The sequence below is a fragment of the Budorcas taxicolor genome, chromosome 25 (genome assembly GCF_023091745.1).
Source record: "Budorcas taxicolor isolate Tak-1 chromosome 25, Takin1.1, whole genome shotgun sequence".
Lineage (NCBI taxonomy): Eukaryota > Metazoa > Chordata > Mammalia > Artiodactyla > Bovidae > Budorcas > Budorcas taxicolor.
Genome location: NC_068934.1, coordinates 19,636,184 through 19,663,613, shown reverse-complemented (window position 1 = coordinate 19,663,613; position 27,430 = coordinate 19,636,184). Strand labels below are relative to the sequence as shown.

The 27,430-nt window shown below is 38.7% G+C and overlaps 1 pseudogene; it reads right to left on the bottom strand.

Moving 5' to 3' along the window:
* Positions 1 to 27,430, bottom strand: part of LOC128069096 (glycerophosphodiester phosphodiesterase domain-containing protein 4-like) — a 127,284-nt pseudogene that overhangs the window by 85,287 nt on the left and 14,567 nt on the right.

Here is a 27,430-nt window from a genome sequence, read left to right as displayed (position 1 = left end):
TACATTTCTCTTCTTTGAATTCACAGTTCTTCACTGTGAAATAGGATGTTCATTTCTTTCCTGTTTGCCTCACAGAAGGCTGGGAAGGGAGTAGTACATGCCACATTCTCTAATATAACCATCCGACGGTTCGTCTCTACTTTCGGCTGCCCAAGGACATACATTCTACAGAAAAGCATGTGTTTTTTGTCCTCATTCCTGCTATGATCCAACTCTTCCTTTGTTGTCCCTTGGACATTGCTAGAACCTACTGCCCAAATCCAGAATGATTCTCCCTCACACATTCTCAGACAAGTCCTTCTAAAACAATAAGCTAATCTGTTCTCTAAAACCTACCATGGCTGCCAAGTACACATTTAGGGATCTCTGTGATCCAGTCTCAGTAAGCCTTGCAGCCATACCTTCGCCCTCACATAGGCCCCTCACGTCCCCAAAGTGGACTGCTCTTGGCATCCATACAGAGCAGCTCACGGATCTACAAACTTGCTATTCCTCCTTTGGATGCCTTTGACTAAGCTGTTGCCTCTGCCCAGAATATTCTCATTCTCCATCTCTGCTTGGGAAAATACTATTTTTCCTTCAAGGCTCAACCCAAACACTGTTCTGAGCACACAGATCATTTTTCACAAAAGAGGTGGCCTCTTCCTCCTCCACTGAGGTTCCATTGCATTTGCCTTAGTCTTCTCTGCAAGGCATTCACTCACCACAAATGGTCCTATACTGTGTTTATTTGTAAACATGCCATGTCTCCTTCACTGGCTGCAAACAGCTCTTAGGCACAACTCTGTCTCACTCATCTGCCTCTCACTCAGAAGAAGGATACAGTAGGAATACAGGCAATGCCCAGGAAATGTTAGTTAAATAGATTGCTAAGCTAGGGCACAGAGGTAAGCTCCAAGCATGTTTGCAGGGAGGCCAGATTTGAGCTACGTGTGGAGACTATATAGAGTGTGTGATTTATAAGCCTGTGATTGACAATGTAGGGATGCAGACACGTGGTTTGTAAAGGAGAAGTGATCCATGTATTGTGTTATGTGCAGATGTGCCAGGTGAATAAGGGAGAAACTCCCAGGGCTTGCCCTCTCTACAGCTTGGGCCAGGCTGGAGTCATCCACTGGTCTTTTCTCCTCCCACCCTGGTCCCTTCTTTCCTACCTTATTTGTACATCACTCTCCAGTCCATGGGCCCCATATTCAACAGCCTTCTCAAAGGACATGATGGTATTCTCAGGCCCCAGCTGTGGAAGAAAAGGACATCAGGCCTTTAATCTCACAGTCTTTTTGCTGACATCCCTTTTAGGGTAGTGACAGGGCCCAGTAAGAAAGGACTTTAGGAAGAGAGTTTGGCTCCCTTGGCTCTTTGTTCAAATCTGATTTGGAGACTCTGCTCCTCTGAGGAAAAGTCACTGAGGCACAATAAAGAGAAATGTACAGAGAATTAGGTGACCTGGGTTCAAGTCCAATCTCTACGTTTAACTCTTTATTCTTGTCATCTCAAGTCAACTCCTTTACTTTTCCAGGGAGTTCCAAGGATCTGATGTGCCCTCCATACCCATGCACACCTTTACTCACCAACATCCATCATGCTCAGACCTACCATGGGTGCACCTCTATGTCCGAAGAAGTTTGGCTTGGGCCCTAATTTATCCTTCTCTTGAATGCAGGGAGAATAAATTCCCAAATGGCACCACAAAAAGTATAAGAATAAAGGGCAACCCAATAGCCACTTGTAAAGCTGAAAAAGTTGGAAGAAGAAAGTGACAAAAAAGAAAAGAAAAATGGAGAACCATCCCAAGCAAGTAACTATCCTCAAAAGAACAGCAAGTAAATACTTAGTACATGGATTCACTGCATCTATAGACTCACTGATTTACTGTCAATTTCTGTCACATCCCCATATTCTTTCAGTGATTTGAAAGTGAAAAAAAAGTGTTATCCAAATAAAAGTTTATTATTGTCAAAATTATTATAAATGCAAATTTACAAGGGAATGAATTGCACAAGAGGTGGGAAGGACAGGGAATGTTAAGGAATAACTTCTAAGAAGGAGGAGGAGTTTGGTTGGTTCTGAGAAAGCCCTCAGACCCTTAAAGGTCAGCCTAAAATACCCCATGTTGAAGACAGGGAGTGATAGTGGAAGAAACACTAGTTGAAAGAAACCCACATTCAAAGCCAGAATTTACTATTTTCTAATTTTGTAACTCAGGCATGTTGTTTAACTTCTATTGGGTCTTTATTTTCTTCATTCTGAATAATGGCGCTATTTTGCTACTAACATCGATCTCATATAATTGATATGACAGTGTTGACTTGTCACAGATCCTCAGTAAATAATAGATACTTCTCTCTTTCCACGCCTCTTTGAGACACACACACATACAGCCTGACCATAATACCTGTTATCACTGGCCATTCCTCAACACTTACTATTTTAGAGGATTTTTACTCTGAGGATTTTACCCATTTGAACATTTAAAAATTACCACCTATGTTACTTTCAAATTTAGATCTGCCAGCTCTAACCTCTCAATTTTGTGTGCATGTTACACCTCTTATTTCTTTTTCTTTCAATACTTGTAATCTGGAATCTTCTCATTCTAGCTAAAATTCAGGAAATGAAAAAGAAAAGAATTCATTTTTGTCCCCTTTAAGTTCTTGCTCCCAAAAAAATTTCCTAAAATTCACTGGCCACATACACATACCCACATGTACGAAGACTCAATGTCAGCACTATCAGTTGAGTTTTTCTCTTTCCTGCATTCTTGCACAACTCAGGAAACAAGCACTCCCTATCTAACCATCAGTAAAAAAGAGAGACAGAAAGCCCTCCTAGTTTCTCAGTAAGGGCGCTGAGAGATAACTCCATTCTCAAAATAGTTTCACATGCAGCTCTGATTCTTTGTTTCCATGATATGAAGGCAAAGAATGGAGAGGAAACAGTGGCAGAGGGAGACATTTCTGCTTCTGTGGAAGTCCTCAGATGTGACAGGAACTCACCAGGGGCTGCTTTCAAGAACCAAGATGTATCCAGGGGATATCTTTACCTGGGTCTTTTTTTTTTAATATAAATTTATTTATTTTAATTGGAGGTTAATTACTTTACAATATTGTATTGGTTTTGCCATACATCAACATGAATCTGCCACAGGTATACACGTGTTCCCCATCCTGAACCCCCCTCCCTCCTCCCTGCCCATACCATCCCTCTGGGTCATCTCAGTGCACCAGCCCCAAGCATCCAGTTATCATGCATCAAGCCTCGTTCTTAAGTTGAAAATAGTAGTATTGGAATACAACCTAAAAGAACTATGACTTGTACCATCACTGTTCAAAAAAAATTAAAATTTCCTCTACCGTTCCTAAAACTACTCCAATTTATTCCCAGGCAGTCAATCTGTAATAACAGAGAGAAAATTCTCATTTTTCTAGAAGGAGAATCCTTCTTTAGGACAGGGTATGTTTGATCAAAGAAATGCTATGATAGTCCACGTAGGGTTGTGAGTTTGACCAGAAGGAGCATGCCTAAGTAACAAGCTAAATGAATTTCTAAAAGCTACAGTGCTGGCTATCTACCAAGCTTGTTTGGTTGAGTGAAGTACACTAGCTAAAGCCAGAGCTGGAAGAATCAGGAAAGGTTCCACCCAGAGGACATACCTTCTCCTTCCAAATGAATCAAGTAGATAGCCACAGGCCACGAAAGCAAAATCATCACAGATATGCTGCTCAGGTGTATGTAGGGAGAAAAGATCTGGGAGAAAATTCAAAAGTCAGCCTAAACACATCTGGACAGACAGGGCTACAACTAAGGATGGTGCTTACCTGCAATGACAGCCCAATGGTGAGCCACCTATCTTTCCAGTAAGTTAATAAAATCCATAACAAAAGTGAGCAAAACAGAATCGTTATCAGAATCAGGATCTGGGGAAATAAAAAGAACACCTTGACTTCTAAGCACTAAACTTGGATCAGAACTGTCCTTGGGAAACATATGTACTCACAATTTCAGGGACCTCATTACCTCATCTTTTTAATGTAACCATTCTTTAACAGTGAAGTGAAGTCGCTCAGTCATGTCTGACTCTTTGCAATCCCATGGACTGTAGCCTATGAGGCTCCTCCGTCCATGGGATTTTTCCAGGCAAGAGTACTGGAGTGGGTTGCCAGTACATGGATCTAATAATTTACCTTCCTTGCTGCTCTATGCAGCATGGCTGGGGGAAAAAAAAAAAAACCCTACACAGCTATGTGGTCTGATTCTTTTACTGATTTATTATCTCCATATCTGCTTGGCCCTCAACATTGCGTGGCAGGTCTCATTCAGTTTCAAAAATAGGCATTACAAATATTCACTGCTTTTTTAAAAAAAAATATGACTCAATACAATCTCAAGTAAACAGTATTTTGTTCAATATATGTTTTCCCCAAATAGACTATAAGTTTCATGAGGTCAAGGATGATATTTGTTTATGATTATATATTTGCTGTCTTTAGAATGTCTGACACAGTAAATTTTCTATAAATATTTGGTAAACAGATGAAAAACCTGCTGGCCAGAAAACTATATTTAGCCATAGGTAAACACTGAGACCAGGAAGATATAATTTTAACTTCTTCCCTTCAAATAGAGAGTTCTCTATATCTGTGTAGCTCCTAGACAGTGCTTGGGTTTCCTTCCTTCCATAATTCGGTATCTTAAATAACTCACAAAATAATTCTAGGACTTGCTGCCTTCAATGGTTAATTTTTCAAACGCTGAAGGAAGAAATATTTCAACTTAACAAACTCTTCAGGAGAATAAAGAGGGAATTTTCTCTAACTTGTTTTTTGAAGCCAGCAAAAGCACTGATACTCAAACTCAATAGGGGCATTGCAGGAAACAAAAGCTACAGTCCAAACTCTTCTATATATAGATCCACATAGACGTGAAAATCTTAAATAACTTATCAGAAAAAAAATGCGTCACAATGCAAACTTTAATAGACAAATCAGACTTACATGAATCTCATGTGATTCTGTGATCTTACTCAATATGAAGCTTTACTAATGATTTAAGGCATTAAGCAACTTAGCACACATACACGCACACACGCAAGGTACAGATAAAACAGTTTTCCTTGGAGAAATCTGTGAAATGTAGGTACTCACATAAAGGTCTTTCCTCTCTTATATTAGGATAGATTCTGGTCTGGGACTTAAAATGTGAGGTGTGTTTTGAGCAAAGTATGTGGAAACATTTCTCCACAGAAGGAATCTTTGGGTTATGGTGGATCCTTTCCCCATATATCCTGTTAACTATACAGCTCCAGCTGGCCATGCCTCCCACTTACAAAGCTATAAACTCCAGGTTTATTTATTGCAAGCAACCTAGATACAACAGGTTAGAATCCTGTTGTATAGAAATTTTCATAGATAAGGACTCTCCATTGTATTTTGGCTAATAAATATCTTTAGTACGTTTATTAGGAGGTTGGGTTATTAGCTATTTATACAGAGTTTTGATTGAGATCATTCATTGCTCTCTGAACATGCCTAGGCAGAAGGGAATACACTATTAGGCCTGGTACTAATCCTTTCCTCTCAGATTTCTTCTTCTTCTTTTTTTTTTTTTTTTTTTTGGTTTAGTTATGTGATTGCTTTTTAATTTATTTAATTGAAGGTAATTACTTTATAATAGTGTCGTGGTTTTGCCGTACATCATCATGAATCAGCCATGGGTGTACATGTGCCCCACTATCCTGAAACCCCCTCCCACCCCACTCCTGACCCCATCCAATACTGGAAATAGAACTGCTATACAACTCAGCAATCCCACCAGTATGCATACACACCAAGGAAACCAGAAATGAAAGAGACACATGTACCCCAGTGTTTATCGCAGCACTGTTTACAATAGCTAGGACATGGAAGCAACCTAGATGCCCACAGGCAGATGAATAGATAAGGAAGTTGTACATATACACAATGGAATATTACTCAGCTATAAAAAAGAACATATTTGAGTCAGTTCTAATGAGGTGAATGAAACTGGAGCCTATTATACAGAGTAAAAGAAAGCCAGAAACAGAAACAGCAATGCAGTGTATTAAAGCATATATATGGAATTTAGAAAGACAGTAACGATGACCCTATATGCAAGACAGCAAAAGAGACACAGATGTAAAGAACAGACTTTTGGACTATGTAGGAGAAGTAAGGGTGAGACAATAAGGAACAACCCAGGTTTACTCTTTTCACACCGAAATTCCAAGCCCTAAAGAACTCCCCTGGCAGGAAGATTTAAAGGTCACAGGTTTAAAGGCCTAACCAAATTAATTATCTAACAAGGGTATTTCAACTCCTCTCATATCTGGTTTCACCACTTTTCACTGGCTATGGATTCATAACAGCAATTAGATCGCACAATACCTCAAGAGATGAAGGCATTTTAACAAAATCCTGTAGAAAATGTGTCAGAATGAATTCAAAGGATGCTAGCCAAGGAGGGGGAAAATGTAATATTAAGGATGCTAGACAAGGAGAAAATAAAGTAATATTAAATCAGCCTGGATTTATTGATATGTGTGCATTTATCAAAGATTCTGAAGTTAATATACCAGCATCTGGGTATTATGCCTCCAGTATTCTTGCCTAAAGAATCCCGAGGACAGAGGAGCCTGGTGGGCTGCTGTCCATAGTGTTGCACAGACTTGGACATGACTGAAGCAACTTAGCACGCATGCATGCATTGGAGAAGGAAATGGCAACCCACTCCAGTATTCTTGCCTGGGGAATCCCAGGGACAGAGGAGCCTGGTGGGCTGCCGTCTATGGGGTCGCACAGAGTTGGACCCGACCGAACTGACTTAGCAGCAGCAGGTAATATGCATCTCAAAGAGGTTCTAATTGCTTGGTTATCTGAAACCTTGGCTCAATAGTAGCCCATGCTTTATAAAATTAGGATGCCAGCAATTTCTTGGTGTAATGTGGAAGAAAAAATCCAATGATTTATTTAGAAAAGGTTACTGGAATGATATTAATATCACCTGTGATAAGCTAACCTGCTTCATATTGGTCTCTATGGGAGGTTTCAGAAGACACTGAGAAACACATTGGTGAGGAAAGTGTCAGCATTCTTGAAAAGCACTGTAGTGGCCATGCTTTATGCCTGGATAAAGGTGAGAGGTGCTACTACAGAAACAGGCTTCCTGAGTTCAAAGGCAATGATGAGATTCTGCTTTGGCAGAGGCCAAGTAGCAGCGCTCACTGCCAGAGGCAAGATAAGCATGGTTTCTGTAATAGACACAAGCCTGGAATGGTAATCAGAATGGTTTAACCCACAGGGACCCTTGGTAGTGACAAACTGCTCTTGGTGTCCCAACTCCAAAACCTATGGGAATCTCAGTAAGGCCTATATGTTCAGTCTTCAATTTTTTGTTTCCCTGTATGATCCTATGACTTTAATTTCCATTCATCCTAATTCTTAAGTTTATATTTTCAGTTCATACTTTCCTTTTGAGTAAAAGGAAATTTAAGGCAAACACTCAACAGTTTGACATGTTCCGTGATTTGAGAAAACACAAAGTATGTTATCAAAACCATGCCTGAAAAGGTCTATAAATAGCAAGAGGCTCTGCTGGAGATGCTCAAGCCCATGGCAGAACTAGATAAGGAAGGAAATGTTGGAAATGAGCTGCATGTCTTCAGATGTTGGGTGAGTGATGCCTGCTTCTTCATACCAGATATGGATCATTTGTTACTGCTAGTATAATTTTATTTTTTATTTATTTTTTTTAAAGTTTTATCAGAATATAGTTGCTTCACAATGTTGTGTTAGTTTCTGCCATATACCAAATTGAATCAGCTGTATATAGATATACATCCCCTCCTTTTTGGATTTCTTTCCCATTTAGGTTGCAACAGAGCAATAATTAGAGTTCCCTGGGCTATGTGGTAGGTTCTCATTAGTTATCTAACTTATATATAGTTATTAATAGTGTATATATGTCAATCCCAAGCTCCTAACTCATTCTACCCACTTCCCTTCTAGTGTAATTTTAAATGGTTCCAAACTAAGGGATAGTCAAAGGAACTCAACAAAGAAATTTCAGGGAGTATACGAAGACAAGTATTGAGTGTACCAAGAGAGTTGCAGTCAAGGTTCTTAGTGGTAAGGTGTTTGAAAATACACAAGGGAAAATCCACAGGATTAAGAGCCAAAAACTGCATCTACTTGGTCCTGATGAAACTAACCCCTCCTTGTGGGACTGTGTTCTTTCACCCTATCTCTCCTTCCCCTGATCCATACACTGGAATAAAGGTAAAAGACAATCATACTCTTTCCATCACTGCAGGTTCCCAGGCCTGGGTCATGTGAAACAGGGGAAGGGAAAAGTCTCATAAAGTTGGAGTTCAGTCTACTACAATGAATTGAAATTCTTAATGACTGAAATGAGAAAGTTCTTGTGACTCTAAAGGACTGGGAAAATAATGGAGCTTGCCCAAGATTTTATGGGGATAGAGAGAACAGAGTCACAGAGTGAGTTTTAACATGGAGTAGTGGGAAAAAATTAAGTTTGGGTTCAGTTTGTTTGGTAAACCAGTTTCATCTGTTGGAAACAGAATTATTTTAGTTGAAACAGTGTAACCAGATTGCTTCTTTCTAAGGGAGGCAAAGAAAGGGGAAGCTCTGCATTAACCCTTAGTGCCAAAGAGGCACATGCAGTCCTGATCTCAGTCTCCTATGAAGATTCAAATGTCTTACCTTATGATACCAGTGCAGGTATAGTTGATTTTTTTCCCAACACAACAAAAATCCAAGTACCTGAAAAAATAAGAAAGAAGAGATTATTTTGAAATCACCAAGAGGCTACCTGAAACACCGTTCTGAACTCAAAATTCCTTACACAGTCTGGCATTATCTTCAGTTCTTGCTACACCTGATCTATTCAGCATCTAAGAGATCGCCACCCTGTCCCTCTGCCTAAATAGCTCTCCCTCGCCATGCTACTGACCCTTCAAACACAGTTCACATGTCACCTCCTAGTTGTAACTTTCACCAGCAACCCAGAGAGAATTTATTATTATCTTCTCTGGGATTCTGTAACAATCAGTACATTGATATCCTTTCTGAATTCCTACAATTTTTTCTTCCCTGTGATGGAGCTTATTCGTGGTATTACATAGAGACACTAGTGAGGGAACAGAGGTCAGGGGCCAGCCCCTCCAAGGGTCATTTAAAATTTCTTTTTTGGGACTTCCTTGGTGGTCCAGTGGTTTAGAATCTGCCTTGTTATGCAGGGGTTTGATCCCTAGTAGGGGAACTAAGATCCCACACACAGAGAAACAACTTAGCCCACATACCACAGCTAGAGAGTTCATGCACCTCCATGAAAGATCCTGAATGATGCAACTAAGACCCAAAGGCAGCCAAATAAATACATAATTTTTAAAAGCTTTTTTGTTACAACTGTTAAGCACTGTTGTTAACATTGGTATTAGTCAATAAATCTAGATTGGATTTGAATCTAAATCTAAGTAATCACCAAGTCAGTGTGGAGATGCAGATTGAAAACTGGAGTCTTCAGATGCTTAGGATATCGAGAATTTGACTGTATAAGGCATTCACCTTTTTTTTTTCAAAATAATTTTATGGATATGATTTTATTTGTACTTTGGTGGTGGTGGTTTAGTCACTAAGTCATGCCTGATTCTTGAGATCTCATGGACTGTAGCCCATCAGGCTTCTCTGTCTATTCCATACAGGGATACTGGAGTGGGTTTGCCATTTCTTTCTCTAGCAGATATTTCCAACCCAGAGATTAAAGCTGGGTCTCCTGCATTGCAGGAGGATTCTTTACCAATTAAGCAACCAGGTCATTTACTTGTACTTAACCGAGCCTTATAAAATGTCATTTTATTAACTATTTCATTTGAAAGAAATAATTCTCATCTGAAAGAAAAAACTGAGGCTCAGAATAGTTATATGACTCGGTCAAGGTTACAAAATAACTTAAAGCAGAAATCGAATTCAGGTCTCCTCCATTGTTGCTACTGTATCCAAAAAGAGGTAGCCTAGTATACAAGGTTGTTTGAAAAAAAAAAAAAAAAAACATGGCTTATTGGACACTGGAAGTCCATCTTAGAAGTTACCTAAACCATTTTATTTTGATTATGTATGAGTGCAGTACAATTCAGTGGCCAGATTCATGCCCCAAACACATCATTCATCTGCATTTTCCTCATTAAAAGTAAAAGTTTCTAACTATTTCTCTCTACAGACAGCCTCCATGCAATGACTTTCAGAATGATAATACTAACTAGAAATCTGATTTATACCATGTGTCTTAGCATACTTTTCAGGATTTCTAAAATCTATCACAAGCCTATTGTTTTAGTCATATACTGCATTTTTCTTCAATATCCTCTACATGCTAACAGTACAATTCTTCCCTTTTATCTAGTCAAATCCCATATATCTCTATCTCTGTCTTGCTGACTCTGTCATGAAATTCCCATGATCTGGACTTTCTTCCCCACTCCCACAAACACATGTCTAAATCCAACATCCTTTCAAGATGCCTCTCCGGTGCCTCATCTTCCTCAAAGCATCACTTAATCCTCTTGATGAACCCAGGCAGAACTTTTTTAGGTCTCTCTAATGACAATTATAATGCTCTGTCTGTGTTGGTTATTTTTGTCTATGACTTACTTCCCTACTAGATTCTAAACTCATTGAATTAAGGAGCACTGTAACTTTCTCATACCTCTCTATTTGAGGCACCCTGTATGAAAACAAAAACTACACCTCTTTGTTCTCTATAGCCTCAGTACTTATCACTCATATAATGATTAATACATTTTGCTGAAATAATTATTTATGCAAATTCAACTGATTTGGGGGTTGGGTTCTTTCCTATCAGACAGGCAATCAGTGGGGACAAGGAATCATGAAATCAGAGCAAGATACTTATGTCCTATTCTCAAGTGGTCACTGAAAAATTCCAGTAACCTAAAAGTTAGTCTTCTATAAGCTTTCCACTTCTGCAGGCTCCTCTGCTGCCTGGTCTCAATTTTTTCATACTACGTGACACTACTATGTCCAGTGTGAATTTCTCACACTACATGACACTACTATGTCAGGAAACAGGCCGTGTCTCTATTTCATAAAGATATTTGCTAAAATGTACTTGGCACCTGACCAGGGGACTAGCTTTTGCACAGGACTAATAAACAGGTTTAGCACACCAGATAATTTGTAAGCCACAGAAAGACTGATTCTCGCGAGACAGGCTATGAAATGAGTAGATCAATGTGCAGAAGTACTACCATGTGAAGGTATGAACATCTAAAATGAAAATACTATGTGAGCCAGAAAATAAGCCATGAAACAAAGGCAGAGAAAAAGGATGCTCTGCCACCCTTACAAAGGGTCAAAGTGGAAAGACACACTCTGTCCCAGCTCAAGTCTATTCCACACATCTATCCTTCCTCCCTAATATTCAAGTAGCTGATGGAAATCTGAACTCTGCCAGGAGCAATCTTACAGCTCCCAGCACCAACTGGGAACCATACTACTGACAGAGCACTTCATGAGGCTACTCAGGAAGGGAGTGGGAAAATGGGAAACATTACTCACCAGTAGCAATGTTGTGTAGGCAGCCAGGATCCCAAGGAAACTCAGCAAGACAATGAACCAAAAGAACCAGACTCCTGTACCTAGGAAAACAACCCTGCAAAAATGTGTTTCTATTTCTAAAACATAGAAGTTAGTAGTACCTCTGTCAAAGATATGGTATAAGATTGGACTAAATGAGGCATAAGAAAACAGGGGGATAAGAAGAGGAGCAATTTGGGAACAGATGTGTGAAGATCTTTGGGGATATTTAGTTGAGAAGTTTTAATTTTGTTCGTAGACAATCAGGCACATTAATGGGGTTCTATATGAGTTCTATGGTTTTTAAATTTATTTAGAATACATACTCAAAAATTACATACTTTTTAAAAAATGTAGAAATTCTGGAATGTCAAAACAGGAAAAGCCATCCGTAAGTTCGCTGCTGTCATATAGTTAATACTATCCATTTCAGCAGGTTTCTTATCCATATATGTTTTCTTATATAACAGCAAGTCACTATATTAATATCTACATTCGGTGTAAGAGTTTGGACCCCTTAAAAACAGTTCTGGTCTTTTTTGTTCCTAAAGTAGTTTATGAGACAAAACTGCTAATACATTGATTTGTTAAGTTAAACAATATTATAATTAGTCTAGGTATTATATGTCACAGAATTTAGACTCTTCATTTCAAGATAACAGAAATTATTTCCCCTCCATATGAGACCTAGAGAAATTATATTTTAATGATACAAAATATAGATTACTGAACATATAACTACATTCAATATAAGAAAAATTTCTCTTTGGTCAGGGTTGAGAAGGGACACCAAGAGAAAGAAATAAACAAGCAGCTATCCTAGGCAAGATTGATCCCAGATCGAGACACTCAGAAGAGTACTCTGTAAAACGTGATCTCACAGCCAGGAATCAGAAAATGTATAAGTAATGTTAACAAATTAATCTGTTTATGTGCTTAGTTGCTCAGTTGTGTCCAATTCTTTGCAACTGTAGCCTGCCAGGCTCCTTTGTCCATGGGGATTCTTAAGGCAAGAATACTAGAGTGGGTTGCCATGCCCTCCTCCAGGGGATCTCCGCAAACCAGGGATCAAACCCAGGTGTCCTGCATTGCAGGTGGATTCTTTACCATCTGAACCACCAGGGAGGCCCATGAATACTGAAGTGGGTAGCCTATCCCTTCTCCAGGGGATCTTCCCAACCCAGGAATTGAACCAGGGTCTCCTGCATTGCAGGCAGATTCTTCATCAGCTGAGATAACAGGAAAGCCCAATAAATCAACCTAATAAAGTCAACTAATACAATAACTTGCAGAAAAATATAATTAAGAGAACAATTAGAAAAGAACCATAAAAAATATATTCAAGATCTCCACAGAGTTAAATGACTCATATCCATGTAACAAGAATAGAATATTTAAATGCAAGCAGAGTAATGATCAAATAATGAAATAAAGGAAAAAAACATACAGGATAGACATAAAGTGTTAGTCATTCAGTCATGTCTGACTCTGTGACCCCATGGACTGGAGCTCCTCTGTCCATGGAATTCTCTAGTCAAGAATACTAGAGTGGGTTGCCATTTCCTTCTCCAGGGGATCTTCCCAATCCAGGGATTGAACCCATGTCTCCTGCATTGCAGGCAAATTCTTTACCATCTGAGCCACCAGGGAATCCCCGTAAGCAGTCTAAATGTAGCCAAAGAATTTATTAAATGGCTTATGCAAGTAGTGTTATTGACTTTACTTTCAGGTGAGAAAGAAAAGTTAATTTTAGCCTTTAATTGTGCCTCTATCTTTTCAAATCATTTCTCTAGTCACATTAGATTTTTTTCCCCTCTTTATCAACATAATGGTCTTCTTTTCTATGTTCATTCACATGTAAATATTCAAAATTAGTAGAGTTCCAAATTCTCCCACCAAATTCAGGAGAAGTTCCCACCCACAGGCTGAGTATTTCTGGCAAAGGAAGAACTGTGATATTTTTCTCTCTTTTTCTCTCCCCTTCTTCTACTTTAGGTGATGGTGGTGGGATAACACAAGGGAGTGAGAAGAATGAGAACAGTTTGCTTGGGTGACTGTTTATACACATCAGAGGGAATTGAAAAAGCAACTGGGATTATACAGTTACTCAAGACTATACAGTAGTATGAGTATGACATATATATGCAAAGGTATGACAAACCTAGACAATGTGTTGAAAATCAGAGACATCACTCTGCCAACAAACGTCTATATAGTCAAGGCTATGTTCTTCCCAGTGGTCACATACAGTTGTCAGAGCTAGACTATGAGGAAGGCAGAACGCCAAAGAATTGAGGCCTTCAAACTGTGGTGCTGGAGAAGACTCCTGAGAGTCCCTTGGACAGCAAGGAGATCAAACCAGTCAGTCTTAAAGGAAATCAACCCTGAATATTCATTGGAAAGACTGATGCTGAAGCTGAAGCTCCAGTATTTTGGTCACCTGATGTGAACAGCTGACTTACTAGTAAAGTCCCTGATGCTGGGAAACATTGAGGGCAGAAGGACAAGACAGCATTAGAGGATGAGATGGCTGGATGGCATCATCAATGCAATGGATGTGAACTTGGGAAAACTCCAGGAGATGGAGAAGGACAGGGAGGCCTGACGTGCTGCAGTCCATGGGGTCCCAAAGAGTTGGGCACAACTGGGTGGCTGAACAATAACAACAACTTAATACATAAAGTAACTAGAGAAAGAACAAGAAAATTTCAGTAATTTCCTTTTACTGAAATTAGTAAAAGGAAAGAAATCATAAAGATCATAATAGAAATAAATGAAATAGACACAAAGAAAACAATAGCAAAGATCAATGAAACTAAAAGCTGGGTTTTTTTAAGATAAAATTATAAACATTTAGCCAGACTCATCAGGATAAATGGGAGAGGACTCAAATCATTCACATTAGAAATGACAAGAAATTACAACAGACACCACATAAACGCACAGGGTCATAAGAGACCATTACAAGCAACTATATGCAAAAAAAAAAAAAAAAAAAGGACAACCTAAAAAGTTCTTAGAAAGTTACAACCTTCCAAGACTGAAACAGAAAGAGACAGAAAATATGAAGACCAACCATATGTACTGAAATTGAAAATGTAATTAAAAGTCTTTCAATAAGTAAAAGTCCAGGACCAAATGGCTTCATGGACAAATTCCACCAAACATTTAGAGAGGAGTTAACATCTATCCTTATGAAACTATTCCAAAGAAATTGCAGAAGAAAGAATACTCCCTCTTCTTCTGGGACTCCTATAATTCGAATGTTGGAGTGGGACTCTATGGGAGAGGGAGAGGGTGGGAAGATTTGGGAGAATGGCATTGAAACATGTATAATATCATATAAGAAACGAATTGCCAGTCTAGGTTCGATGCAGGATACAGGATGCTTGGAGCTGGTGCACTGGGTTGACTCAGAGAGATGCTATGGGGAGGGAGGTGGGAGGGAGATTCAGGATTGGAACACGTGTATACCCGTGGCAGATTCATGCTGATGTATGGCAGAATCAATACAGTATTACAAAGTAAAATAAAGTAAAATTTAAAAAAAAAGAAGGAAAAAAAATACACCCAAACTTATTCTGTGAGGCCACCAATACTCTGGTACCAAAATCAGACAAAGATATCACAAAAAAGAAAATTATAGGTCAATAACAGTGATGAATATAGATGTAAAAATCCTCAGCAAAATTCTAGCAAACTGACAATAATGAATCGAATTAAAAGAATCATACACCATCATCAAGTGGCATTTATCCCAGATATACAAGGTTTCTTCAATATATACAAATACATCAGTATGATATACCATATCAACAAGTCAAAGAGTAAAAAATCATAAGATTATCTCAATAGATGCAGAAAAACCTTCTGACAAAAATTCAAAAGCCATATATGATAAAAAAAAAAAAAATCCAGAAAGTGGGCAAAGAGGGACCATAGTAAAGTCGCTCAGTCATGTCCGACTCTTTGTGACCCCATGGACTGTAGCTTACCAGGCTCCACCCTCCATGGGATTCTCCAGGCAAGAGTACTGGAGTGGGTTGCCATTTCCTTCTCCTCAATATAATAAAGGCTACATATGACAAACCCACAGTTAACATCATACTCAACAGCCAAAAGCTGTTTCCTCTAATGTCACAAACAAGACAACAATGTCCACTCTCACAAGCTTTATTCAATTTTGGAAGTCCTAGCCATGGCATTCAGAGGAGATAATGAAATGCAATAAATTCAGCTTGAAAAAGAATAAGTAAAACTGTCACTATTTGCAGATGACATTATACTATATATAGAAAATCCTAAAGATGCTACCAGAAATGAGATGAGAAGTAAACTACAAGAAAAAAAATGATACTATACACAGAAAATCCTAAAAATGCTACCAGAGAGCTACTAGAGCTCATCAATGAATTTGGCACAGTTGCAGAATACAAAATTAATTCACAGAATTTTATTATATTTCTACACTTGAACAATTAAAATATCAGAAAGAGAAATTTAAGAAACAAACTTATTTCTCATAGCATCAAAAGTATAAAATACCTAGGAGTAAACCTATCTAATGAGGCAAAAAACCTGTACTCTAAAAACCATAAGACACTGATGAAAAAAATCAAAGATGGAAAGACAAAACATGTTCTTGGATTGGAAGAATCAATATTGTCAAAATGACTATACACCCAAGGCAACCTACAGATTCAATACAATCCATATCAAAATACCAATGCCATACTTCACAGAACTAGAACAAAAAAAATTTAAACTTGTATGGAAACACAAAGACCCTGAAGAGCCAAAGCAATCTTTGGAAAGAAAAAGAGCTGGAGGAATCAGGCTTCCTTATTTCATACTATACTACAAAACTACAGTAATCAAAACAGTATGGCACAAAGGTAGAAATACAGATCAATGGAACAGGATAGAAAAACTAGAAGTAAACTCACACATCTATGCTCAACTAATGCATGACAGAAGAAGCAAGAATATACAATGGAAAAAGTACAGTCTCTTCAATAAATGGTGCTGGGAAAATAAGGCACCTACTTTTAAAGAATGAGATTAGAACATTCTTTAACACCATACACAAAAATAAAATAAGTAAGAACACTTTCACATAAGTTGCAGCAAAATCTTTTTTGATACATCTCCTAGAGTAATGGGGTAAAAACAAACAAATGGAACCTACTTAAACTCAAAAGCTTTTGCACAGCAAAGGAAATCATTAACAAAATGAAAAAACAACACACAGAATGTGAGAAAATATTTGTAAATTATCTGACTGACATGAGATTAGTCTACAAAATAAACAACTCATGCATCTTAATAGGAAATAAACAATGAAATTAAAAACTGGGGAGAAGACCTAAACAAACATTTCTCCAAAGAAGAAATAGAGATGGTCAATAAACACATGAAAAGATGCTCAACACTGCTATTTATTAGAGAAATGCAACTCAAAACTACAGTGAGATATCACCTCACACCAGTCAGTATGGCCATGATTTTTTAAATATAAATTTATTTATTTTAATTGGAGGCTAATTACTTTACAATATTGTATTGGTTCTGCCATACATCAACATGAATCTGCCATGGGTATACATGTGTTCCCCTTCCTGAAACCCCATCCCACCTCCCTCCCCATACCATCCCTCTGGGTCATCCAAATGCACCAGCCCCAGGCATCCTGTATCATGCACCGAACCTGGACTGGCGATTCGTTTCATATATGATATTATACATGTTTCAATGCTATTCTCCCAAATCATCCCACCCTCTCCCTCTCCCACAGAGTCCAAAAGACTTGTTCTACACATCTGTGTCTCTTTTGCTGTCTTGCATACAGGGTTATCATTATCATCTTTCTAAATTCCATATATATGCATTCAGTTCAGTTCAGTTCAGTTCAGTTGCTCAGTCCTGTCCGACGCTTTGCGACCCCGTGAATCGCAGCATGCCAGGCCTCCCTGTCCATCACCAACTCCTGGAGTTCACTCAGACTCACAGCCATCGAGTCAGTGATGCCATCCAGCCATCTCACCCTCTGTCATCCCCTTCTCCTCCTGCCCCCAATCCCTCCCAGAATCAGAGTCTTTCCCAATGAGTCAGCTCTTCACATGAGGTGGCCAAAGTGCTGGAGTTTCAACTTTAGCATCATTCCTTCCAAAGAAATCCCAGGGCTGATCTCCTTCAGAATGGACTGATTGGATCTCCTTGCAGTCCAAGAGACTCTCAAGAGTCTTCTCCAACACCACAGTTCAAAAGCATCAATTCTTCGGTGCTCAAACTTCTTCACAGTCCAACTCTCTAGGTTGGTCATAACTTTCCTTCCAGGGAGTAAGCATCTTTTAATTTCATGGCTGCAGTCACCATCTGCAGTGATTTTGGAGCCCAAAAAAATAAAGTTTGACACTGTTTCCACTGTTTTCCCATTTATTTCCCATGAAGTGATGGGACCAGTTGCCATGATCCTCGTTTCCTGAATGTTGAGCTTTAAGCCAACTTTTTCGCTCTCCTCTTTCACTTTCATCAAGAGGCTTTTTAGTTCCTCTTCACTTTCTGCCATAAGGGTAGTGTCATCTGCATATCTGAGGTTCTTGATATTTCTCCTAACAATCTTGATTCCAGCTTGTGCTTCTTCCAGCCCAGTGTTTCTCATGATGCACTCTGCGTATAAGTTAAATAAGCAGAACATTTGGAAATAAAAGGAAAAATAAACAAGTGGGACCTAATTAAACTTAAAAGCTTCTGCACAATAAAGGAAGTATAAGCAAGGTGAAAAGATGGCCTTCAGAATGGGAGAAAATAATAGCAAATGAAGCAACTGACCATATACAGCCTTGACGTCCCTCTTTTCCTATTTGGAACCAGTCTGCATTAGTATACTGTATTGGTGTTTTTCTTTCTGGCTTACTTCACTCTGTATAATCGGCTCCAGTTTCATCCACCTCATTAGAACTGATTCAAATGTATTCTTTTTAACGGCTGAGTAATACTCCATAGTGTATATGTACCACAGCTTTCTTATCCATTCATCTGCTGGTGGACATCTAGGTTGCTTCCATGTCCTGACTATTATAAACAGTGCTGCGATCAACTTTGGGGTACACATGTCTCTTTCAATTCTGGTTTCCTCAGTGTGTATGCCCAGTAATGGGATTGCTGGGTCATAAGGCAGTTCTATTTCCAGTTTTTTAAGGAATCTCCACACTGTTCTCCATAGTGGCTATACTAGTTTGCATTCCCACCAACAGTGTAAGAGAGTTCCCTTTTCTCCACAGCCTCTCCAGCATTTATTGCTTGTACACTTTTGGATGGCAGCCATTCTGACTGGCATGAAATGGTACCTCATTGTGGTTTTGATTTGCATTTCTCTGATAATGAGTGATGTTGAGCATCTTTTCATATGTTTGTTAGCCATCTGTATGTCTTCTTTGGATAAATGTCTATTTAGTTCTTTGGCCCATTTTTTGATTGGGTCATTTATTTTTCTGAAATTGAGCTGCAGGAGTTGCTTGTATATTTTTGAGATTAGTTCTTTGTCAGTTGCTTCATTTGCTATTGTTTTCTCCCATTCTTAAGGCCATCTTTTCACCTTGCTTATACTTACTTTGCTGTGCAGAAGCTTTTAAGTTTAATTAGGTCCCACTTGTTTATTTTTCCTTTTATTTCCAATATTCTGGGAGGTGGCTCATAGAGGATCCTGCTGTGGTTTATGTCAGAGAGTGTTTTGCCTATGTTCTCCTCTAGGAGTTTTATAGTTTCTGGTCTTACATTTAGATCTTTAATCCATTTTGAGTTTATTTTTGTGTATGGTGTTAAAAAGTGTTCTAGTTTCATTCTTTTACAAGTGGTTGACCAGTTTTCCCAGCACCACTTGTTAAAGAGATTGTCTTTTCTCCATTGTATATTCTTGCCTCCTTTGTCAAAGATAAGGTGTCCATATGTGTGTGCATTTATTTCTGGGCTTTCTATTTTGTTCCATTGATCTATATTTCTGTCTTTGTGTCATTACCATACTGTCTTGATGACTGTGGCTTTGTAGTAGAGCCTGAAGTCAGGCAGGTTGATTCCTCCAGTTCCATTCTTCTTTCTCAAGATTGCTTTGGCTATTTGAGGTTTTTTGTATTTCCATACAAATTGTGAAATTATTTGTTCTAGCTCTGTGAAAAATACCATTGGTAGCTTGATAGGGATTGCATTGAATCTGTAGATTGCTTTGGGTAGTATACTCATTTTCACTATATTGATCCTTCCAATCCATGAACGGTATATTTCTCCATCTATTAGTGTCCTCTTTGATTTGTTTCACCAGTGTTTTATAGTTTTCTATATATAGGTCTTTAGTTTCTTTAGGTAGATATATTCCTAAGTATTTTATTCTTTTCATTGCAATGGTGAATTGAATTGTTTTCCTTAATTTCTCTTTCTATTTTCTCATTATTAGTGTATAGGAATGCAAGGGATTTCTGTGTGTTGATTTTATATCCTGCAACTTTACAATATTCATTGATTAGTTCTAGTAATTTTCTGGTGGAGTCTTTAAGGTTTTCTATGTAGAGGATCATGTCATCTGCAAACAGTGAGAGTTATACTTCTTCTTTTCCAATTTGGATTCCTTTTATTTCTTTTTCTGCTCTGATTGCTGTGGCCAAAACTTCCAAAACTATGTGGAATAGTAGTGGTGAAAGTGGGTACCCTTGTCTTATTCCTGACTTTATGGGAAATTCTTTCAATTTTTCACCATTGAGGATAATGTTTGCTGTGGGTTTGTCATCATTTAAAAACATCTGTAGCACTATGTACAATAACCAAGACATGAAAGCAACCTTAGTGTCCACAGATGACTTAATTTTTCAAATGTAGTATATACTTACACATACATACCACAAGGGAGCATTATTCAGTCATATAAAAAATGAAAAATGTCATTTATGACAACATGGATAGACCCTGTCAGCATTATGTTAATATAAATCAGTCAGACAGAAAAAGATAAATAAGATATGACCTCACTTATACATGAAAGGTAAAAACAAACCAACCAAACTAACTCGTAGACACAGAGAACAGATTGGTGGTTGCCAGAGGACAGGGGTGAGAGGTGGACAAATGAGTGAGGATGGATAAAAAGGTATAAACTTCCAACTATAAAATAAACATGCCCTGGGGATAAAATGAATACAGCATGGTGACTATAGTTACAAATGCAGTACTGTATATTTGAAAGTTACTAAAAGTGAACTCCAGGAGTTGGTGATGGACAGGGAGGCCTGGCGTGCTGCAATTCATGGGATCTCAAAGAGTTGGACATGACTGAGCGACTGAACTGAACTGAACTGAACTGAAGAGAAAGTTTCTTAAAAATTGTCATCACACACAAAATCTGAAATTATGTGTGATGAAGAATATTAACCAGACTTACTGCGGTGATCATTCCACAATATGTAGAAATAGGAAATCATTATGCTATAATGTATACTTAACAGAAATGTAACATTATATTTCAATTATATCTCAATATAAAGTTCTTTAAAACTGAGGGAAATTTTATAAATAAATGAAGCATTTCTTATTTCCAATATTGTGGAGAAATTTAGAACTTATCTCTAAATAAAGAATGCACATAAATGAGAAAATTAGATTCCACAAAATAAGTATATTCAAACAGAGAGAACTAAAGATAAAATAAGTTACTAAGGAGACAAGTTTTGATACCTGGTAAATAATTAAATTAAAATAAAACAAATTTCACCTATAAAATTAATAAAAACAATTCAAAATTATAATAGTCAATGCTGTTAATGGAGGGTTAAAACAGAAAGTCAAATACCTCTATTGTGAATGCAACTGTACTATCTTTTGAGAAATACTTTGGTAACAGGCACAATGAGTTTTACTAGTTTTTATTCTTTTTGACTGAATAATGCCATTGTGGGAATTTCCTGTAAGATTGTAAGTCAGAACACAAAGATTTCTCTTCACTCTTATTTTATAAAAACAGAATATTAGTCATAAAGCCTAACAATAAAAAGTTGTTAAGTAAGTACACTACACTACCTTCATATCAGGAAATACTTTAAAACCATTTAAAGTGGATTTTCTTTTCCTTCCTAACTCTCTTGTTTTCATTGTCAAACATTTTCCCAGAAACTAGGGGAAAAAATAAAAATGCAAAAAATTGAATACAAAAAATAAATAAATAAATAAAGTGATTATCATTAAGAGTTTTAATAATTTTTCAAAATGTGTATGACTATTTTAAATGAGAGAAAAAATAAAAATTATATATATGGTATGAACATAATATAAAAATAGGCACAGGAAAAAAGACTGGGAAGTATACCAAGTGATTGCTACTCAAGAATAACATGATATTATCTATTTTTCTACATTTCTTAATATTTAAAATAACAAACCATACTTTATTTCTATGAAGGAAAAAGTAAACTATATTACATTTTTTAAAAGCCTCACACTCAAAGATACCCCTTTTTCCCTCAAAGACCAACTAATGGGTATGCTATACCAGTCAGGCCAGAAAAATGGGTAAGAGCCAGGAGCAGTCCAGAGTAGGAATTGGGCTACAAGCGTGCTGAGATGGGACACTGTTTCTGTTTCCAGAGTCTTAGGAAACCCAGTGAGGACAGAAGGAAGAAGTAGAGGCTGGAGGTGAGGCCGAGACACCAGGGTTCATGAACCAAGATCATGAAGACCAACTGGTGTAGGCATCAGTAAATGTAGGCAAAACAGGCTGAGGAACAAGGGAGTCATCTGAATAGAAGGACTGGAAGCACAGAGAAAGCTTCCTGCTGAGCCAGATTTGGACTAAGAGTGAGAGTGAGCAGGGAAGGGAGGTATAGTAGCTGACGGTGCTGAGCATGCTTATACTTCCCCAGAGTCAGGCCTCCCATCCACCAGCTGCAAAACTACAACTTTGTCCACCCTCGCTCTTATGTCACCAGACTTTTTCAGTCTGAAGAAAGATCCATGTGACTATTAGACCAAAGAGCCCTTACACAAATGAAAATACAAAAAGTGAAACTCGCCAGTCAAAGCCATTGAATTCATTTGAAGTTTCTATCCATGTGAAAAGTAAAACCGTAGACAAGCAAAAGGACACAATCAACCAAGGGTAAAATAATCGCTCTCTCTGGGAAGAGAAAGAAGGAGGTCTCATTTAGCTCCGTTTATCATTGTACCTCAGCAACATCTGTTTATATTCCCCAAAGGTCTATATAGTTACAGTGCAGCATTACCCTCCTCAGGATAGAGAGACCACTGTATTCTTTTACCCTTGTGGAATTTTGTAGAAGCCTATTTATAACATTATAATCATAAGGGATTTGGTTTAGGTCATACCTTAATGACTTAGTGGTTTTCCCTTTATATCAGTTCAGTTCACTCGCTCAGTCGTGTCCGACTCTTTGCGACTCCATGAATCGCAGCACGCCAGGCCTCCCTGTCCATCACCATCTCCCGGAGTTCACTAAGACTCATGTCCATCGAATCAGTGATGCCATCCAGCCTTCTCATCCTCGGTCATCCCCTTCTTCTCCTGCCCCCAATCCCTCTCAGCATCAGAGTCTTTTCCAATGAGTCAACTCTTCGCATGAGGTGGCCAAAGTACTGGAGCTTCAGCTTTAGCATCATTCCTTCCAAAGAAATCCCAGGGCTGATCTCCTTCAGAATGGACTGGTTGGATCTCCTTGCAGTCCAAGGGACTCTCAAGAGTCTTCTCCAACACCACAGTCTAAAAGCATCAATTCTTCAGCGCTCAGCCTTCTTCACAGTCCAACTCTCACATCCATACATGAACATTGGGAAAACCATAGCCTTGACTAGCCAGACCTTAGTTGGCAAAGTAATGTCTCTGCTTTTGAATATGCTATCTAGGTTGCTCATAACTTTTCTTCCAAGGAGTAAGCGTCTTTTAATTTCATGGCTGCAGTCACCATCTGCAGTGATTTTGGAGCCCAAAACAATAAAGTCTGACACTGTTTCCACTGTTTCCCCACCGATTTCCCATGGAGTGATGGGACCAGATGCCATGATCTTCATTTTCCGAATGTTGAGCTTTAAGTCAACTTTTTCACTCTCCTCTTTCACTTTCATCAAGAGGCTTTTTAGCTCCTCTTCACTTCCTGCCATAAGGGTGATGTCATCTGCATATCTGAGGTTCTTGATATTTCTCCCAGCAAGCTTGATTCCAGCTTGTGTTTCTTCCAGTCCAGCGTTTATCATGATGTACTCTGCATAGAAGTTAAATAAGCAGGGTGACAATATACAGCCTTGACATACTCCTTTTCCTATTTGGAACCAGTCTGTTGTTCCATGTCCAGTTCTTACTGTTGCTTCCTGGCCTGCATACAGATTTCTCAAGAGGCAGGTTAGGTGGTCTGGTATTCCTATCTCTTTCAGAATTTTCCACAGTTGATTGTGATCCACACAGTCAAAGGCTTTGGCATAGTCAATAAAGCAGAAATAGATGTTTTTCTGGAACTCTCTTGCTTTTTCCATGATCCAGCAGATGTTGGCAATTTGATCTCTGGCTCCTCTGCCTTTTCTAAAACCAATTTAAGTCTGAATTTTGCAATAAGGAGTTCATGATCTGAACCATAGTCAGTTCCCGGTCTTGTTTTTGCTGACTGTATAGAGTTTCTCCATCTTTGGCTGCAAAGAATATAATCAATCTGATTTCAGTATTGACCATCTGGTGAAGTCCATATGTAGAGTCATCTCTTGTGTTGTTGGAAGAGGGTGTTTGCTATGACATGTGCGTTCTCTTGGCAAAACTGTTAGCCTTTGCCCTGCTTCATTTTGAACTTCAAGGCCAAATTTGTCAGTTACGCCAGGTATCTCTTAACTTCCTACTTTTGCATTCCAGTTCCCTATGATGAAAAGGAAATCTCTTTGCTGTTAGTTCTAGGTCTTGTAGGTCTTCATAGAATTGTTCAGCTTCTTCAGTATTAGTGGTTGGGACATGGACTTGGATTAGTGAGATACTGAATGGTTTGCCTCAGAAACAAACAGAGGTCATTCTGTCATTTTTGAGCCTGTACCCAAGTACTGGATTTTGGAAACTTTTGTTGACTTTGATGGGGTGACTCCATTTCTTCTAAGGGATTCTTGCCCACAGTAGTAGATATAATGGTCATCTGAATTAAATTTGCCCATTCCAGTCCATTTTAGTTCACTGATTCCTAAAATCTCGATGTTCACTCTTGCCATCTCCTGTTTGAGCACTTCCAATTTACCTTGATTTATGGACTGAATACTCCAGGTTCCTATGAAATATTGTTCTTTACAGCATCAGACTTTATTTTCACCACCAGACACATCCGGAACAGGGTGTTATTTCCACTTTGGCTCCATCTCTTCATTCTTTCTGGAGTTATTTCTCCACTCTTCTCCAGTAGCATATTGGGCACCTACCAACCTGGGGAGTTCATCTTTCAGTGTCATATATTTTTGCCTTTTAATACTGTTCATGGGGTTCTCAAGGCAAGAATGCTGAAGTGGTTTACCATTCCCTTCTCCAGCAGACCATGTTTTATCAGAACTCCCCACCACGGCCCATCTGTCTTGCATGGCCCTACATAGCATGGCCCATAGTTTTATTGAGTTAGAAATGTGACCCATGTGATCTGCTTGGTTAGTTTTCTGGGATTGTGGTTTTCATTCTGTCTGCCCTCTGATGGGTGAGGAAAAGAGGCTTGTGGAAGCTTCCTGGTGGGAGGGACTGGCTGTAGTTCTTTAGAGTGCCTGAAGACCTATGGATGGAGGTACAGGAGGCAGTTATCAAAAACATCCCCAGGAAGAAGAAATGCAAAAAGACAAAAAGGTTGTCTGAGGAGGACTTACAAATAGCTGAGAAAAGAAGAGAAGTGAAAGGCAGAGGAGAAAAGGAAAGATATACCCATCTGAATGCAGAGTTCTAAAGAATAGCAAGGAGAGATAAGAAAGTCTTCCTAAGTGATCAATGCAAAAAAATAGAAGAAAAAATAGAATGGTAAAGACTAGAGTCTCGTTAAGAAACTTAAAGATACAAAGGGAACATTTCATGTAAAGATGGGCACAATAAAGGACAGAAATGGGATGGACCTAAAAGAAGCAGAAGATATAAAGAAGACGTGGCAAGAATACACAGAAGTACTACACTAAAAAGACCTTCATGACTCAGATAAACACAATGCTGTGATCATTCACCTAGACCCAGACATCCTGGAATACGAAGTCAAGTGAGCCTTAGGAAACATCACTACAAACAAAGCTAGTGGAGGTGATGGAATTCCAGCTAAGCTATTTCAAATCCTAAAACCTGATGCTGTTGAAGTGCTGTACTCAATATACCAGCAAATCTGGAAAACTCAGCAGTGGCCACAGGACTGGAAAAGGTCAGTTTTCATTCCAATCCCAAAGAAAGGCGATGCCAAAGAATGTTCAAACTACTGCACAATGGCACTAATTCCACACTCTAGTAAAGTAACGCTCAAAATTCTCCAAACTAGGCTTCAACAGTATATGAACCAAGAACTTCCAGATGTTCAAGCTGGATTTAGAAAAGGCAGAGGAACCAGAGGTCAAAATGTCAAAATCTGTGGGATCATCAAAAAAGCAGGAGAGTTTCAGAAAAAACATCTGCTTCTGCTTCATTGCCTATGCTAAAGCCTTTGAGTGTATGGATCACAAGAAACTGGAAAATTCTTAAAGAGTTAGGAATACCAGACCACTTTACCCACCTCAAGAGACCGGTATGCAGGTCAAAAACAAACAAACAAACAAAAAAAAATAGTTAAAACCAAACATGGAACAATGGACTGGTTCCAAATTGGGAATGGAGTACATCAAGCCTGTATACTGCCACCCTGCTTATTTAACTTATATGCAGAGTACATCATGAGAAATGCCAGGCTGGATGAAGCACAAGCTGGAATCAAGATTGCCTGGAGAAATATCAATAACCTCAGATATGCAGATGACACCACCCTTATGGCAGTAAGCAAAGTGGAACTAAAGAGCCTCTTGATGAAGGTGAAAGAGGAGAGGGAAAAAGCTGGCTTAATACTCAACACTGAAAAATCTAAGGTCATATCACCTGATCCCATCACTTCATGGCAAATAGATGGGGAAACAATGGAAACAGTGAGAGGTTTTATCTTTTTGGGCTCCAAAACCACTGCAGATGGTGATTGCAGCCATGAAATTAAGACACTTGCTCCTTGGAAGAAAAGCTACGACGAACCTAGACAGCATATTAAAAAGCAGAGACATTACTCTGCTAACAAAGGTCCATCTGTTAAAGCTATGGTATTTCCAGTAGGCATGTATGAATGTGAGAGCTGGACTATAAAGAAAGCTGAGAGCCAAAGAATTGATGCTTTTGAACTGTGGTGTTGGGGAAGGTTCTTGAGAGGCCCTTGGACTACAAGGAGATCCAACCAGTCCATCCTAAAGGAAATCAGTCCTGAATATTCATTGGAAGGAATAATGCTGAAGCTGAAACTCCAATACTTTGGCCACGTGATGTGAAGAACTGACTCATTTGAAAAGACCCTGATGCTGGGAAAGTTTGAAGGTGGGAGGAGAAGGGGACGACAGAGCACGAGATGGTTGGATGGCATCACTGACTCTATGGACATGAGTTTGAGTAAACTCTGGGAGCTAGTGATGGACAGGGGGACCTGGTGTGCTGCAGTCCATGGGGTCACTAAGAGTCAGACATGACTGAGAGACTGAACTGAACTGATACTCTCTACACAAAACATGTGTGTCCTTCTAAAAACATATGTCAGATA